Raw genomic sequence first — 16,650 nt, forward strand, 5'->3', positions numbered from 1 at the left:
TATTGCTAGCAAATAGCCATTGATTAAATGCGTATTTTTAGGCCGATTTTTGACGGTTAACTTTTCAAAGGTAAAGAAAATGAGCACCGAAAATGCTTAAAGGTATCAAGGATTACACTCGCTCTTTTCGAAAATATCGCAGAATATGCAACTAAAAATTTGAAAATTAATTCTAGCAAATAACAATCCTCCATTCATAACATCCGTACTTCTAACCTGTTTTTCACGAGAAAACTTTCGAAAAGTTAAACGATTAACACCCAATATGCGCAGAAGAATCAATCCATTTCTCTCGTTACATTAAAAAATATTACAGAATACGCAAATACAAAACTCCAATTTATAGCTAGCAAATAACAACATTCCATTCCTTTTAATCCGTTTTTCCAGGCCGATTTTAACGAGATAACATTTAAAAGTTACAGTGATTAACATCCAATATGGTTAGAAGTATCAATCCATTTTTCTCATTAATTTAAAAAATATCTTAGATTATGCAACTACAAAATTCAAAATAATAGCTACCAATAACCATCCTCCATTCATAAAATCCATATTTCTCGGCGGATTTTCGTCGGATAGCTTTTAAAATGTTAAACAAATATGCCTAGAAGTAATAAATCATTTATCCCACATGCTTTTAAAATAGCAATGAATATGCTACTACATAATTCAAATACTGATGGATAATAACCATCCTCCATTCATGCAATCCGTATTTCCAACCCGTGGTTGACCAGATAACTTTTAAAAAGTCAAGCCAATAACTACACAATATGCTTGGAAGTTTCAATCCATTTTTCTCGTAGCATAGAAAAATATGGCAAAAATACTACAACAAATTCAAAAATATTTCTAGAAAATAAAATTTCTCCATTCACAAAATTCCTATTTCAAGCTAGACTCCCACGAGATAACTATTCAACACTTACGACGATTAACACCCACTAAGTTAGAAGCATCAACCAATGTCTCTCGATAATTTTGAAAATATAACAGAAAATGCTAGCAAGAAAATTTAAAATTAATGTTAAAAGGAAAACATCCTATTAAAAAAATGCGTATACCTTTGCCGATCTACACGAGATATGTTTTTAATAAAGTAAAGACGATTTTCAATACATATGCTCAAAATAAGCAAATAAGCAAAACTAGCCAAAATAAAAGACAAGCAAATAGATAGTTAAAATATTGCTGGATCAATGAAAAAATCGGTATAAGTTAACCGATTTTCAAAAGATTCCTCCTCTTAAAAGTTAAGGCCGTTATTAACAAGTAAGCTAAGAGGAATAAATCCAATTTTCTCGATACTTTAAAATATATCACATAATATGCTAAAACAAAATTCAAAATTATTGCTAGATAATAGTCATAAAATACGTATGTATATTATCCTTTTGAACAAAAGGTGACCGTACAAAGTTCAAAATATGGCTAATAAATAACCCTCCTTCATCCATAAAATCTCTACTTTTAGGTAGATTTTCAAGGGGCAATTTTCCATAAGTATAGACGATTTACACCCAATGTGGTTAAAAGTATCAATCCATTTTTTCTGATTACCTTTACAAAATAACGCCGAATATGCTAATACATAACTCAAAATTATTGCTAGCAATTATCAATCCTCCATTCATTAAATCCTTATTTCTAAGTAGATTTTAACGAGATAAATTTGCAAAGTAAAACGGTTGGTACCCATTATGGTATGAAGTATCAATCCATTTTTCTCATTCCCTTCAAAAATATTGAAGAATATGCTCCTGCAAAACTAAAAATATTTACCACCAAATAGCAATCCTACATCAATAAAACCTGGATTTCTAGGAATATTTTCAGGAGATTATATTTATAAGGTGAAGAAAATTTATACCCAATATTAGGAAGTGTCTATCTATTTTTCGTATAAAATTCAAAAATATCACAGAATATGCTACTAACTAACGCATAATATTGACAGCATTTAAAAATCCTACATTCATTAAATGCGTACGTCAAGGTCTATTATTACGAGATAAATTCGAAGAGGTGAAAACAATTTATACTCACTATAGCTAGAAATATCCATCCATTTCATTATTACTTTCAAAAAGGTGACTGTACGCGATGGGCACAAAGATAAATGATAAATATGTAAACGAAGGACCAGGCGGTTTATGATGATTGAAAATGCTATATATTACAAAAAAGGAGAACTCTCCCGTTCGACCGTTCTACCTGGCGACCAAAGGCTGACTGACTACCCTCGTGCCGGAACACGTGGGGGCAGTTACAAAATTTGACTTAACACAAATTTGACTTACTCTATAAATAAAGGAAGAACGAATTGAATTGGTGGGAATTCAAACTAGATTACAAAGACTTCAAACAGTGACCGAATATGATTCTAAAAAACGCAAAAGTTTAGCCAGCTATGAAAAATTCATACAATCCGTATCACTGGGTAGATTTTAACGAGATAACTTTGAATAGGTGAACACAAATTATCCTCAGGATGTTAAGAAATGTACATCGAATTTTTTTATTACTTTCAAAAATGCCACATAATATGCTACTATCAAACGCAAAAGTATTGCCAGCATTTGAAAATCCACTATTTATAAAATCCATGTGTTTGGGGAGATTTTAACGAGATGATTTTGAACAGTTGAACTCAGTTTGCACTCACTGTGGTAAGAAATATCCATCCATTTTTTTGTTACTTTCAAAAAAGTCACAGAGTATGCTACTAACAAACGCAAAATTATTGCCAGCAATTAAAATCCTCTATTCAAAAAATTCGTCCGTCCGTGTAGATTTTAACACGATAACTTACAATTGGGGAACGCAATTTATCCTCACAATGTTTAAGAATGTACATCAATATTTTTAATACTTTCAAAACTGTCATGGTACATGCTACGAACAAACGCAAAATTATTGCCGGCAGTTAAAAATCTTCCATTCATAAAATCCGATCGTCTGGATAGATTTTAACGAGACAACTCCCATTAAGAGAACACAATTTATACTGACTATGGTAAAAAATACCCATCCATTTTTTTATTGCTTTCAAAAATGTCACAGAATATGCTACTAATAAACGCTAAATTATTGCCAGCGATTAAATTCCTCCATTCATAAAATCTGTTAATCTGGTTAGATTTGAATGAGACAACTTTGAAAAGGGAGAGACAATGTATCCTTACAATGTTTATAAATATGCATTTATTTTTTTATTCTTCTTTCAAAAATGTCACAGAATATGCTACTAACAGACGCAAAATTATAGCCAGCAATTAAAATTCATCCATTCATAAAATCCGTTTGTCCCTGTAGATTTTAACACGATAAATTTCAATAGGTGTGCACAATTTATCCTCGTAATGTTCATAAATGTAGATCGATTTTTTAATTACTTCCAAAATTTTCATGGAACATGCTACGAAGGAATGCAAAATTATTGCCAGCAATTAAGAATCTTCCGTTCATAAAATCCGTTTGTCTGGGTAGACTTTCACGAGATACCTTTGAATACGTGAAAACAACTAAGACTCACTATGGTTAGAAATATCCATCCATATTTTTATCACATTCAAAAATGTCACAGAATTTGCTATTTATAAAAACTAAATAATTGCCAGTGATTTAATTCCTACATTCATATAATTTGATAATGTGGGTAGATTTAAATTAGACAATTATGAATAGTGAAGACAATTTAACTTAACAATTTTTATAAATATACGTCCATTTTTTAATCACTTTCCAAAATGTCACAGAATATGCTACTAACAAAAGCAAAATTATTGCCAGCAATTAAACATCCTCTATTCATAAAATCCGTCTGATGGGTAGTTTTTAACGAGATGACATTGAACAGGTGAACACAATTATACTCACTATGGTTAAAAATATCCATCCATTTTTTGTTACTATCAAAAAAGTCACAGATTATGCCACCAACAAACGCAAAGTTTATTGCCGGCAATTAAAAATTTTCCATGAAAAAAATCAGTGTGTCTGGGTAGATTTTTTACGAAATGACTTTGAACAGTTGAACACAAATTAGACTTACTATGGTTATAAATATCCCCCCATTTTTATATTTATTTCAAAAATGTCATCGAATAAACGCAAAATTATTGCCAGAAATTAAATTCCTCCATTCATAAAGTATGTATATCTGGGTAGATTTTAACGAGATAACTTTGAATAGGGGAACAAGATGTATCCTTACAATGTTTAGAAATGTCCATCCATTTCTTTTTGTTACTTTCAAAAATGTCACAGAATATGCTACTAACAAACGAAAAATTATTGCCAGCAATTAAAAATACTCCATTCCGAAAATAGTATTTTCTGGGTATATTTTAACGACATAACATTGAATAGGTGTACACAATTTAGACTCACTATGATTAGAAATATCTTAATTAATAAGGATTATGAATACCTTATCAAACGAAGAAAACTTTCCGACCTTAGGCAGTTTTAATAGGTGATTATTAAGACATGTTCCCCTGAGCTCTGTGCCTCATGCATGCATTGGTAATCTCAGATTATGTACAACTCCTATCTACTCGTATAGAAACTAGGTCCCTGTGACGTCACGTGGAGTGGCATCGCATGGGCACCAATCTGGCCTTTTTCAAATGAGGATAAAAATTGACTCTTGCCATTCGTCTAAACCGGTATTTCTAAAACCAAATAATTTGTATCATATGAATACGCTAATGGTGGTTAACGAATCGCAATCAATGCCTTTCGATTTCTTTGATGAAGGAAACTACCCTATTGGGGGGCGCGCACCCCTGCGCCCCCATACGTATCCGCCACTGTGAACACGCGCTACGTATTGGGAATTGAAACTGCCTGAGGGCTCAATCGTCCCGGTGATGTAGTGGGTAAAGCATCGTGCAAAGAGCCAGAGACTACACGGATCAAGTCTCCGCGACGGATGGTTTCATGCTGCACACCCATTGTGGACATTTTTCTCATCTTAAAACTTCGCAACACATAGCACGAGGTCCAGAGGACGTAGCATAGCTATGGAATTTTAACGCGCTTATTCATTTGTTGAAATTCAACTCCTATCAGGCATAGCCACGGGCAGGGGCGCAGCTAGGAATTGGGGCTATGGGGGGGTTTTAGGCACAACTAATACTGGGGAGTTAGGGGGTATGGAATACCCACCAGGGGTAGCGGGAGGTGCGGGGTTCCTCCCTCGGAAAAATTTAAGATAATTGGTTCAAAATGTTAAGGTTTACGGCCTTCTGAGGAATATTTTTATAATCCTTACTTTATCGTATAAGTACTACTAGTCGAATTAAGTAAAATGGATTAAACTTTAAAAATTCTCGGAGCTCTGGGGGGGGGGGGGTTTAACCCCAAAACCCCCCCCCTCGCTGCGCCACTGTCCACTGGGGCATTTGACTCTGTAGTCACATCTGACTACCTTTTCAGCGTCGTAATCAGATGTTCCTTCTGTCCTTAACCGACATCCACCCTCCTCTAGAACACACGCTGGGCCTCACGCTATCAATGACTATGGCGAACATATGCAAAGGCCTATTTCATGGTGTAAGGTTGACACCCGTATGCGATAAAAATATTAGCGAAGACGAAGCCGTCGACGAATACAACTACAGGCCCACAACTGTATAAATAAATGCCTCTATCGCTGAACGGCGGTGGTTATTATCTAGTTCATCTTTTTTTTACAAACGATTTGTTGCAAAGGTCTTATTAAAGTCGCAAAACCACGATTTTTTAAGGGGGGGAAACGTTTTGTGGTGAAACACGAATGAGCAATTAGTCCACGGATATGGTCATTAATATTTAACGCCAATATTTAAAAGTGGAGACAAGGAACAGCCATCTAATTACAGGCCGATATCTTTAACGTCCATCTCTTGCAAAGTCCTTGAACACATCCTAGTCAGCTCGGTAATGAAACACCTGGACGCGCAAAACTTATTAATGGGAACTCAACATGGATTCAGGAAAAGCAGATCGTGCGAAACTCAGTTAGCGCTTTTCGCCCACGATATTTTAGTCTCCGGGGAAGACAACATTCCAGTAGACGCGATTTTTCTTGATTTCAAAAAGGCATTTGATAAAGTACCCCACGGAAAGTTAATAATGAAACTGAAATCTTACGGCCTAGACGAAGATGTCATTTCCTGGATTAGAGAATTTATGAGCGACCGCGTCCAAAGAGTAGTATTAGACGGTGCAGTCTCCAATGAGGTTAGAGTCACTTCTGGCGTTCCTCAGGGTAGTGTCATAGGCCCACTCCTATTCCTTCTTTATATAAACGACATTGGCGAAGTAGTGCACAGTAAGTTACGATTATTTGCAGACGACGCTGTAGTTTACAGAGAAATCCGTTACAGCAAAGATATAGATGAACTAACGAATGACCATGCTGCTATCCAAGCTTGGTGCGATGCTTGGCAGTTAGAATTAAATTTGAAAAAATGCGTCGTAATGAATTTCTGGAAGAAGAATAACTCCCTACAACGTAGCTATATCATTCGGGGCACCCAATTAGAGACTGTCGAATCCGTGAAATATCTAGGAGTTAGACTCAATAATGATCTATCGTGGAATAAACATATTCGAGAAATAACCGGTCAAGCCAATCGTAAAATGGGTTTTGTTAAAAGAATATTAGGAAAGTGCGACGCCAAAGTGAGAGAAATTAGCTACTTTTCCCTCGTTAGACCACATTTGGAATACGCTGCCAGTGTTTGGGACCCTCATGAAAAAGGCTTAATAACAGAGTTAGAACGCGTGCAAAGAAGAGCTGCCAGGTATGTGAAAGGTCGTTACGATAGTCTTGTTAGTGTAACTGACCTCTTAGATAAACTCGGATGGGAATCTCTGTCGGACCGTAGATTGAAAAATAGACTAAACCTTTTAGATGAATTCAAGAGCAGTGTCTTTTCTGATGAAGTTGACCATATCTTACGGACGCCAACATACTACGGTAGATCAGATCATATAAATAAAATAAGAGAGATAGATTGCAGAACAGACAGATTCCGAACGTCATTTTTTCCACGATCAATAAGAGATTATAACGGCGGCAATAGAACTCGTAAATAGATTGCGTGACTTGTAGTGTAGCCTACTAACCTATGTAAAACTTAATGCATGTTTCTTAATTCAATTATTATTTCTAACAGCATATAGTAGTATAGTTTGTTATTATACGGGACGTTTTTTGGACGGTATGGTGTGCATGTGGGAGTCCAAATGCATGCTGCATGCTGGTGATTGATCACCCCCTGCCAAACACCCTAGAGGTGGCTCGCAGGGTAATATGTAGATGTAGATTAATGAATGCCATTGAAATTAAACTTTGAAGATTCCGATTCAATATATCGTGATTGGATACTATGCGCAATTAAAATGCTTTGAATTCAAAAATTTCTTTATTGACACCAAAGCTCAATAAATATCGAGGTTCGTAACGGTTATCTCTCTACTTCTTTCACGACGGTAATTAAACACTATTATATACCCTCTTCCAAGTTTTCCCACAAACGGGCAATGTCTCTAATATTCTAAATGGCTTTACAATATGACGATTCATAACTAAGAATTGAAGCGTTAAGTTTAAATTTTTGCCCTTATAAAATTGGAAGCTCTTTGCTAGAGGCATTGAACTTATTAATTCTCCAGATTGAAAAAAGGCCTCCCCTTGTGGTTAATTAAGTGAATTTCACTGGCCCTTGGACGGAATGGCGTTATGGAAAAAAACACAACAAAGGCGAGATATTAATTGAGGAATTATAGAGGATATTCTTCAAGTATTGCACCCCTACACAGCACACTACAATCCTTGTTTTAAATGATATTCTTGATGAATGAATATTTAAAAATTCAGTTTCGAGAAGAAATAGTACCTTATGCCGAAAAGTAGAATAAATTAATGCAATACACGGAAGTTTTTTGTTCTGATTTCATTGGTCGCTCAGGATATGGTATATCGGTGCCAAATATGCAATGCCTATGTCACTAAAGGCCTTTAGTCTCCCGTTTCTGGGTTATATTTTTCACCGTAAACCACGAAAAGGACCTTAGCGTGTGCTATTCAGAGTCTTTGAAATTGTGAGGGCAACCGCGATGTATAGGAGGGAGGTGGTCGGCGGAGGATGAAGGCTGCGATGATGGTCACAGACACTGCAGTATGCGTTTGACGAAAATCGTTGAAAATATGAATTGAGAGAAATCTTTTCTTGAAAGAACAGCGAGAGCATGCTATCAGCTAATGCATTGCAAACACAAAATAGATGACTTTTTTGCGCACCAACTTACATTAGAGGAATAGAATTGACTGCCGAACGCGAGGCTGCGAGCTAGCAGTATGATGCGTCGAAGAAGAGGTACGTCGAGTACAGTCTTGTGCAGTAACGTGATCCTATGCACTTCGTTCCCTTGTGTATCCTTATTCCGTTTCAAACCGGTATTCTTTTTCTCTTTGTAGTCCATATCCGAGCAATCAAGTATTTCAAAATTTTTCGTCCAAATTGGTTCGGATTAACGAAAATTCCCATGATTTCAAAACGGTGCCATATCACAATTTATAAAAAAACAGTGAAAGTGATAAAAAACCGTCACTCCTGTGCTGTAGTTTAGATGGGTCGTGAGGCAGATACACTAACGTCAGGCGTTTAGAAACGCTTGCGATATCGGAATACCCAAAGTTATCTTCAATATTTACAAAAAAACTACGTTTACAAAATGGTCGCGGTAATTAATTTAATAATTAGAATACGGGATGAGGTTTTCCACGGACACTTGTTCCTTAAGGTATAAGCATCAACTCCGTATCCTTTAACACGAAGACCCAGAATAATTCGTCGGAAAGAAATGAAATTTTTTTTGGCTCCATGAATTTTTTTATAAATCTCCTTTCAAAATTATTTGGTTGCCACCCCTGAAAATATAGTCTTAAATGTAGATTTCCTCCTAATGTTAATGATAACAATAATTGAGTTTAATTCAGAAATACGACTAATGATTAGAGACTGTTAGTTTAATTTGTCACTCGAAAGGAAGAATCGTAAGCTATGGGTCAAATATATAGTCTTCAAAAAATAAAACACAGTCATGCCACCTCACCAGTGACTTTAAACTATGACCTGCATTTTAACCTTTTCAGTGGTATTCGTTTAAAAATACAAGCTTACACAATAACTAAGAGGGGCTTCCCACCTCTGATAATGAGAAAGGTAAAGAAAAATTAAATTTCCGTTGCCTTAATTAGTTTATTGAATCATGCGTGAGGACGTTGACGCGGCATTTTAACAATAGTTTTTATTGTCCATTAAAACTTGAATTATATGTAGCTTACGCTTCTTTGCATTTGAAACTCGTCACAATGTAGCAAAAGAAATATCCCCACACAAAATATCAATATTTCCAAATATGTCATTAGGATTACACACATTAAAATATTTCAATAGCGATGAATTGGTTGATTTTACTAAAGAAATGAAAATCCATTGGCTTTTCCCACATAAGTTACCGACATAATTCTATGATACTCAATCTTTTCATCATTTCCCTCTCTTTATTGGGGATTACTGGTGAGTTCATGTCGGCAACAAGCAACAAATGAATTAAGAACTAGTGCGACCAGGGGAGAAATACGGGATGTATACGGTAGTACTGGAAATACTGTGGTATCGTTCATAAAAAATGTTATATAAACTGCATTCAACCACAGCTACATAACGCAAATAAATCAATGTAGACGGAATGTAATTTATGACTGCAAAATGTCCGTTTTCCCATAAACAAGTGCTTGCATCGAAATATACGTTTTAAAATGCGATAGCTATTTAAACTATTAATGTTACCTTTGACATGTGGCCATTTTCCCACTTTTTAAGGGAATGAAGGCATATTCTGAAATTCCGTCGGGCAGTTTATTCCTCTTACACAACCCCCACGGTACCAAGACACACGTCATCACACCATTCCCACAATATAATTCCATACGTACACCAATGAACGCACTTACAACACTGTGATCATGCACTGATCAAGAGGTTTCAATATTGAGATTATTGCCAACATCTTGTAGAGCAATTCACTTCTTCACAGTGCACAGGGAAAATTCCGGTTTGTTGCATTTGCAAATAACTGGAATCACATGTTACAGATTATTGGAAGTAAGGAACAGAATTCACAAATTACGGAAGTCAACACACCGCACGCATGGACATCTAGCTACTGAGTTCTCTTCAGTTCCTCAGCGCTGATTCAAACTTTTACCCATCATCGCATCGGCTTCGAATTGCATCACGCCGAAGGGGAAAGACACGGCTTCTTCCGGTTAGGTCATGGCGTCGGTTAACAATTTTTCCTTCTTTAATGTAATGAAATCTCTTAGTCTTCTTTCCACGATCTTTTATTTCGACAGACCTAGGTTTCAGACCATAATGCCATTTTCAAGTATATGATTCTTGGATGACAGCCTACAGATATACAAAGGGCGAGGGTAGGGTTCCGGGAAAGGGATATGCTGGATTTGAGAGACGAGGAAAGTGGGAGGGTTTCCTTCGCTACGGATTGTTTCCTAAATATAATGGAAATGAGGGAAGTGACTCATGATGACGACCAAAGAATCCCGAAAGAACGATCCACGAAATTCCTTGGCGTCCACATGGACTAACGGTTAACCTAGAACGACCACATTAAATGTTCCATCAACAAGGCGAAAGGAATACACGCAGCTCTGCGACCTCTTCTAAAATCTACCTCGCCGCTGAGCCTCAAAGCAAAACTGCTCCTATACAACAGCTGCATCAAGGCTATCCTGTCTTACTCATCCCCGGCCTGGCTCCACGCTGCAGCGATGCACCTAAAACGAATTCAATCTGCCGAAAATGCCATCATAAGAAGAATTGTTGGGGCACCATGGTTTTTTTCCAACAGAAATATCAGGAAAGACCTGAAGATAACTCCCCTTCTCACCATTCTCAAATCATACCTTCCCCGGTTTGAGAAATCATTCGCAGCGACGCAGAACGAACTTTTGAAAACCCTTTGGGACTATACCCCTTCTGAAAACGCCAAGTCCCCAAAACATCCCTTATCCCCCTCTCATATTCCCTCCCCCACTTAAGCAAGCCGTAGATATGCCATGATCTTAAAGAGAAATTAATCGCCTGAAACTACAAATTGCCATGAAACTCACAGTAGACAGCCATAACAGCTGGGAACTTGAGACTAAATAAAAGCCGTGAAAAATCAGCGTAGCGTAGCGTACTCATGATGTCGTACACTGGCGACGGATGGGAGGTAGAGTAATGCGCAGTAGAGGTGAGTGAAATAGGAACATTCGATCCATCCACAATGTAAAATGAACGGGGAAATTTACAATTTCGAACGGTTCCAAAAAATCAAGTTTCCTTTCATCAAAAACATGGAGCTAACGGAATGTTAGGCTTGCCAATAAATTTTCATCACTAAATTTAATGTGCATTATGCATACATTTTTAAAATATTTCATTATCATCATTGAAATGATGATATTTCGAAGAAACATTGGCGTTTTCTGCTGTTAATTAAGTCACTACTTAATTAACAGCAGAAATTCAAATTCACAGTCAACTGCAGAAATGGTTATGCATTAAAGGAGTAGAGTTTCGACAAATGAATAAGCGCGTAAGAAATCATTAGCCATGCAACATCCTCTGGACCTCGTGCTTGGTGTTGCGAACTTTTTAAGATCAGAAAAATGTCAGAGTGCCTGTGCAGCATAAAATCAATCGTCACGGAGACTTGATGCGTGTAATCTCTGGCAGGGGCGCAGTCAGGAATTAAGGCTGGGGGGTTTAGGTGCAGCTAATACCAGGGTATGTGTGGGTACGGAATACTCACCAGGATAAGCGGTAGGTACGAGGTTAATAAATTGCGAAATTTTAGGATAAATGGTTCAAAATGGTGAGTTTTACGGCTTTCTGAGGGATATTTAATAATCCTTACACTATTATATTAATAATATCAATCCAATAAAATAAAATAAAATTGATTACACTTAAAAATATCTCTGAGCTCTGGGGGGGGGGGGGGGGTTATCCCCCAAAACCCCCAATCCCTCGCTGCGCCGCTGATCCCCGGCTCGTTGCATGATCCTTTACAGACGACACCACCGGAACGATTGAGCCCATTGGCATTTTCAATTCCCAATACGCTGAGCGTGTTCGCAGATGTCCCGACGAGTGTAAACTCCATTCTAAGAGAGTCGTGGGCGAATCATGCTTCGTAGAATATGGGGAAAAATTCGTGGCTGGATCTATTGTTCGTTGTCATAATGTGACGAATATAATTATTTCCCCGGTATAATGTTTATAATTCCGTTTGTATGAGAGCATTGCGAACGCTCAATTTTAGAGGACGGACGTCTTCGGGTAGGTCTTGATACCTTTCATTACTGAGTAAGGCGTTTAAAAAGAAGGCGACGAGTCACTGATATACAGGCGAAGAAGAACGGCGAGCCACGATTCCGAGGACATCAGGATTCGCCATTTGATCGAGGATAATCCTCTATGTCGGTGGAGGTGTTGCCGTATCCATGGTGGCGCATTTTCGATGCAGCCACACATAAGTTTGAAGGCGGGTGATGCAGTATAGCATACAACACCACAAACCTCCCCATAAGCGGAGGGGCGAAAAAATTCGGGGCTGTTATTCAGCCGGAACAATCTACTTAGCGAATAGGCTTTTTTGGGACTTCACCATTACGGTTACCCTCATATGCAAATCCCTAATGTTAAAAATTTACTAGTCATTCATAGAAATCATACGTATAACACTACACAATTCATAACTTTTATATAACTCATTATCGTTAAAAAATTATCTTAATAAAGCTATTGCAGCGAGTTTAAAATTATTTTGCACTACATAAATAAATGTAAAACGGCCGTACAGGGTAAAAAACTGAAAAAAAAATTTCCCACGCCGGGTGCTTAATATAATAACAATCACCAGCATAGTCTCACATCTACTCCATTCGCCACCGCAACTGCTGACAAAGGTAGTTTTATTATGCGTAAAACTTAAGCCAACAGTGAAAACCGGACAAGCAGGCAGTTAATTTTCACGAATTTATAAGTAAGTCAGACACTAATCGAAACAGAATAATCAATTTGTAAAGTATCATGCAACGAGCCAGAGATTATTCTGATCAAGTCTCCGTGACGATTGATTTCATAGTGTACACACGCTGTCGACATTGCTCTGATCTTAAAACTTCGCAGCATAGTGATGAGCACTGCGCGAGTCAGTCAGTTCAAATGTTCGGCTCAGCAAATAGGGTGGTTTCCTATTATTTTTTATTGCCTAAATCGAAAGATTATTACTCCTGGAGTACGTATTTCACGCTTTTAGATATTTACATGAAGATATCTATTTTTCGTATCCATTTTTCGCGATTTAATGAAAAGTGAAAAATTTTAAGCGCGCGAAAACGCGACGGCTAAGTAGGAATGTAGGGAAAACTCCGTGTGACGTCGTTCTGGTTCCCGCAGCCGCAAGTGAGGTGACCTTGGACGAGGCTCTGAGCGCTGATACGACGCAGGATGTTAGCAGGTAGCTGAATACCCTGCTAGCAGGTTGCGCATGGCTTAAATAAGTATTATTAATACCCTATCAAACGAAGGAAACTTTCCGACCTTAGGCAGTTTTAATAGGTAATTATCAAGACATGTTTCCCTGAGCTCTGTGCCTCATGCATGCATTGATAATCTCAGACGATGTAAAACTCCCATCTACTCGTATAGAAACTAGGTTCCTGTGACGTCACGTGGAGTGCTATCGCATGGGCGCCAATCTGGCCTTTTTCAAATGAGGTTAAAATTGACCATTGCCATCAGTCTAAACCGATATTGAAAAAACCAAATAATTTGTATATTATGAATACAGTAATGGCGGGTAAGGAATCGCAATCAATGAATTTCGTTTTCTTTGATGAATGAAACTACCTTATTAAGATAAAAATTTCCTTGAGACAACTGCGAGAGCATGCGAACAGCTAATGCATAACAAACGCAGAATGGATGAGTTTTTCTGGCGCATTATCATCAATTTCTATAGTAGAATTGACTGCCGAAGACGCGTATGTAAACTAGAAGTATTTTGCGTCGAAAAACACACGGCGAGTACAGTCTTGTATCGTAACGTGATCCTATGCACTTCGTACGCTTGAGTTTCGTTACTCTGTTTCAAACTGGTTTCATTAACATTATTTTGCTTTTCCAAACAATCAAGTATTCCGAATAGGGTTCCGTTGGTTCCGATTAACGGAAATCCAATGTACTTCATAACGGTGCCATTTCACAATCTATTAAAATGCAGAGAAAACGATTAAAAAAACTGCCACTTCTGTACCGTCAGGCCTCCATAAAATACCTATTTGGTGACACATAATTAATGATTTTTATTGCCAGAGTAGCACTTTTTTAGACCTTTTTATTCTATGTGACATTTTATCTCTCGCATGATTATCAACAAGTACGATTAATAACTACCAAAAACATTGAACTTTTGATCCGAAATACGCACTATAAAATAAACATACTCGGAATACTGAAAATAAAGACATTGTATTACTTAGACTGAAGATTTTTAGACACAGACACCGTTGCAAAGGTTGAATAATTATCGAAGGTACGCAGGTCTGTACCAACGAAACGGGCAATTCAAATCGCGATGAGAAAACTTGGGTCACAATCTGAATGTGAAGTAGCATGAATAAAACTTTCACGGGCAGACTTTTAACTCTAATTGGGGTTGGATGTGCGCGATACTAGCAATGCCTCTTATACAGTAGTGACAATCGTAAATAAACCCTGTGAATGCAGTGGAAATTGCCGCTGTCCTCTAAAATTAGATCGTAAATTCATCGAAAGGGTGTAAGTACGTTAAAAAATAACCATCGAGGGGAGATAATCAGTGCTAGGTGAAAAGTCTTTAGTATGCATAATTAACGTCTGATTTGCGATAAGCTACATAATTAAATCGAAAATCAATTACTTGAAGCCACATGTCCAGAGAAAAAGATTGCACGCATGTGAAGTAAACTACGCTGTATAGCCAGTATGGATTTCTAGGACAACGCAAACCAACAAATTCAAAGACTTGTCTTACTCGAATCGTAAGGACACGAGAGGCGATGGCGCATGTCAGGACACTTTAGGGATATATATACACATAAAATCTGCCGGGCGATTTTGACCCCTCGGATTTCCGTATCTCATTTACATCTACATACTACCCCAATGCAAGCCATCTCAATAGGAGTGTGGCAGGGGGTGTAAGGACACACACTTTTGGTAAACAAAAAGCAAAAACTCTTTTTTAGTTCCAATCACCATTTTTAAGTCCTTCATTGTTAGGCGGGAAAGTGAATTCTTATACGTTCGGCAAAATCTCTCTTAATTTATCGTTTCTTTCGGACCTGCAAATCGAGGGGGATCGTGACATGGCGTTCTCGTACTGGTGGTTATCTTTTCTTAAGTTCTCAAGCAATCAAGTTACGTTCGAAAAAATATGAAATCGGATGTATTAAAGTTTGCAATAGCCGGATCGCGAAAAGAACTCTAGATGTACTCGATGTTATTCCTAAAGTCAATCTGATGGTTTTCTCATTAAAAACTGCTCATGTCCAGGTAAAAATTAGCTTTCAATTCGATGATTATTAGAGCTTGTATATTTACCTTTGACGTGGGGCCATTTTTTCTCACTCGTCGGGAATGAAGCTATGTTCTTAGATTCGTGAACCGCTGATTCGGGCGTTCCTCTTCAAAGACTCTCACGGCACCAATATAAACACTAATATCACACTATTCTCCAGTTATGCTTCCACACTTATACACCATCGAACGCAATTTCAACGCCATGAACTGATGCAGCGATTTCAAAAGAGAAATTAATACCAACTGCTTCTCGAGCGATGCACTTTTTCGCGGTGCGCAACGAACAATTGGCGCCCATTACTAACTACTACTAATCACAATCCCTGTGTTAAAGAAAATTGGAAGTAGGTAACGAAACTTCACTCGCCGGGAAAGGCACACCACTCCCAAGTATAAACATTCAACACACTCCTCACCTGGGGCCGTATTCTGTAACTCCAAACCGATCGGTGCGGCACCGATTCGTCGGGTGCGACGTCACACCGACTCCCGGTAAGAAGTCGTGCGATTCTGTACGAACCCGGTCGGTGCGGCACCGACGAGAGGACGGGAGATCGTCGGTAGCCGTACCGACACCAAAAAGGTGTCGGTACGGCCACCGACTAGTGGGTTTCATGAACTCCCCGGTGCGCATTGTACGTTTTATTTTGTTTTTACCTCATCACCAAATAAAAAAGAGGTTTTCTGCAATGTTATCTTTTTCTGCCCCTTCGAATACGCCTCTATAATTCACTGTGTCATAATCTACATTGATTACCTTGACAGAAATATAAGATAATGGTTAATTAAAATGAGGTTTGCTAACATATAATGACTTTCTCTCATTTATGTTACCATTTTCACTCGCTTGTAATAGGCTTTATTTCTCTCTATCATGATTTATTTGCTCCTTTGACATATAAAAGATATATTTGATTAAATATGAGTTTTGCCGCAATGTTATCACTTT

At 37.7% G+C, this 16,650-nt stretch overlaps 1 protein-coding gene across 1 annotated transcript in view; it reads right to left on the reverse strand.

The window, feature by feature from the left end:
• Nucleotides 1–16,650, reverse strand: part of LOC124163744 — a 167,944-nt gene that overhangs the window by 52,835 nt on the left and 98,459 nt on the right. The window lies entirely within an intron of this gene.

The sequence above is a fragment of the Ischnura elegans genome, chromosome 8 (genome assembly GCF_921293095.1).
Source record: "Ischnura elegans chromosome 8, ioIscEleg1.1, whole genome shotgun sequence".
NCBI lineage: Eukaryota > Metazoa > Arthropoda > Insecta > Odonata > Coenagrionidae > Ischnura > Ischnura elegans.